We start from the raw sequence: 3,206 nt of genomic DNA, 5'->3' as shown, positions 1-3,206 counted from the left end.
CCCGCCCCCGCCATGATCCCGTGGCCTGTCCCTGCCACCATTGCATCACCGCTCCGCACGCACGCCGCCAATCGTCCGTATTTCTCGCCGTTCCACCGTCGCCACCTGTTTCTCCCCGTCGCCGCAGCCACCACCTGACCGCCAAGCACCCGCCCAGCCACCATCGCACCACCGCGAATCGTCCGTATTTCTCACCGCTCCATCGTCGCCGCCCGTTTGTCCCGTCGCTGCAGCCACCACCTGACCGCCAAGCACCCGCCCAGCCGCCACCGCTCCGCCCGCACGTTGCGAATCGACTGTTTTTCCGGCGTACCACCGCCGCCGCCCGGTTTGTCCTTGTCGCCGTTTCCGCTGTCGCCGCCGCTCATTCGCCACCGCCCGCCTTCATCGACCTCACCGACAACGGCGACGGCGACAACTGTCTTTCATGGTTTTTTGGATGCGGACAAATATGGGCCTGGCGCTCGTTGGACCCACTGGCCAACCCAAATCCAAAAACAGATGAGCACGTCCGCTTGGTCGACTCACGTGGACAAAACGAGCGCCCGTTCGGGTCGCCCGCATTAGAGTTGCTTTATGGGTCCACAGATCCCCTGAATATAAACTTAACTGTCCCATGTAAATTATTACTCGTCCTAGTTGAGATGAACAACCAACAGCGAGAACCCGGCGGCAAGAATGTGCTCCTCCTCCTCTTGCACGTAAACCGTGCTCGTGACCGTACAGATAAAGGACACGCACAACGGCCGTGTGCCTCGACCGAGCTTGCTGAACGGCACCTACAGGCGGTCCGACCCGCCACTTTTGCCACGATAGGTCACGGAGGGCCCAATCGCCGTGACTTTGGTAGCCACAGACTGTGGCAGGCGGCCCGGGCGGCCTATCTCTTCTTCCGGCGGTACGTGGTGAACACCGGTCACAGGCTGCACCTCGCTGAAGGTGGACCCACGAGTAAGTGAAACACAAATAAAACCAAGCAAAACGATAGAGGGGGCATCCAGTGAGACAGCGACACGGTAACTGACCTACAGCGCCTACTCCTCCTAGGTTGGTATATATAGGTTGTCGGGGTCTGGCTGGGCGTCAGTCACGGGCGCATACAAGTGGAAAGGAGGTGTCCACGAGTTGCATCGATGGACGATGCTGCTCTAGTCCAATGATGCAGTCCACGTGGTGTGCTCGGTCGGAAAAGCTGGCATGGTGAGGCTAACTAAACCGCGCGTCCCCTGATGGACGTCCGTTTTATCCGGATTCTATCCGTTTGGGTAGGCAAATGGAGTCGTGTCTGGGCGTGTCCTGAGATGCGGTGGCCGTGCGCCCAGCGCGCGGCCGCATCCGTTTGCCCCATCCTGTCCGCGTCTATTTTTTTTTAAAAAAAGCAACGTTTCAAATGCCAAGCCCTAGTTCACGGCCCCAGTTCATCACGCCGGCAACAAAGCCAGCGGCCTACACGTCCATCGCCGGCATCAGCCAGCGGCCGGCAACAGCAAAATAAATAGTTGTCTTCGCCAGCAACACAGACAGCGGCCGGCAACACAGCCGGCCTTCAAAATGAATGTTTTTCTCGCCGGCACACACCCAGCGGCCCAGCGGGCGGGCGGCACTCATGCTAGCCTCCAAAAAGAACGGCCACGGCCGATCGGACGACCTAGTTCAGGCCGTCGGCGTCGAGCATCTCCTTCTGCCTGGCCTCGAATCAGGCCCTCGTCTTCTCGCTCATCTTCGACAAGTCCACGCTCATGATCGCAAGGGCCACCTCCTTCGCTTTGGTGGCGGCATAGGTGGCCTCGATGTCGAGCTGCCTTTGCCTGGCCTTGACGTTGTCGGCCTCGATGTCGAGCTGCCTTTGCCGGGCCGCCTCCTCCATGTCGAGCTGCCTTTGCCGGGCCTCCTCCTCCATGTCGATCTTCCTTTTCTTGGCCTCCTCCTCCATCTCAAGCTTCTTCCTTTGAAGGTCTAGGTATTGTTTCATTTGCTCGTCCTTGCTTTGCCGCTTCTTCTCGTCCCTCACATCCTTTTGAGACATCATGCCATGCAAAGTGTCATGCAATGCCATGGATGAGGCATCACGCATGTCGTCAACCTTGAAGTTGGTCTTGCCCCTCGGCCTCTTCAACGCCTCGCCATCTCCACCTCCGGCGAACTTGGCCGTCTTCAAGCCTCTCTTCCTTTGAAGTTCACGGTATTGGTCCTTGAACTTAGGGAAATTGTTGATGATCGTCCAACAATGCGTAAGATTGAAATGCCTACACCACATGATCAACAACAAGTGAACATGCAAACATATACAAGGCCGAAGTCTCATGGCCATAGCAAGGAAAGGACTAGGAAGAGGAGAGTATACCGTGTCCCCAACGCCGAGACCACTCACGGGCCGTGCTTCAACGCTCTCAAATGCGGCTTGATACTTGTTGCACTCTTGTTGGATGAACAACCACCTCTTTTGAATCGAGCCGATGCCACGGTTGCTTGTAAATTGGTAGGGCTCAAACATCTTCCTTTCATGGAATGTTTTGTGGACTCTCGTCCAAAAAACAATGCCCTTTTGTTGCGCGCCGGTCCTCGGATCTTGGCTAATCTCCATCCAAGCTTGGCAAATCAACTTGTCCTCATCTTGTGTATGAACCCGTGCGAATGCTCTTCCTTTTCTTTTGTGATTCCGCTCTTTGGGTCAGCTCGCCGATGAACAATGGCTCGCCACTAATATCAACGTCATTGCTTTCTTCTTCATCACCATCACCTTCGACATAGATGTCATCGTCTTCATGCCACGAGTCACCATGGTCGTAGTCAGCACGGTCGTCGGCCTCTTCATCGGGGACGTACTGGGCGCGGCCATCCTGACTTTGGGTCTTGTCGGGGTCGTAGGTACGTCCCTGCCCAGCCTCGAAGATCACGTTCTCCATGTACTGGTTGTAGAAGGGGTCGTCGACCGTTGGTGTTGGTGTTGGCATTCTGTCAAACAAGACGTGGGGGCCGACATGGTGCCAGTGAACGGTGCCCGTGCTTGCTTGCTTTGCATCTCGACGGACGGCCGACCGCCGCAGCTGGACCCAGGCGTGACGTTGAGGTCGATGACGGCCGCGGGGCGCGGTGTGGACGGCGCGAACAAGCCAACGTCCGGCGCCCCCGAGAAACGGGTGTGACCGCCGTGCCTTGGCGGAAGAAAGCCGGGCGACATGGGCGTGGTGCGCGACGTCGGTGAC

Source organism: Triticum aestivum, chromosome 7D (genome assembly GCF_018294505.1).
Source record: "Triticum aestivum cultivar Chinese Spring chromosome 7D, IWGSC CS RefSeq v2.1, whole genome shotgun sequence".
NCBI lineage: Eukaryota > Viridiplantae > Streptophyta > Magnoliopsida > Poales > Poaceae > Triticum > Triticum aestivum.
This window is presented reverse-complemented; position numbering follows the sequence as displayed.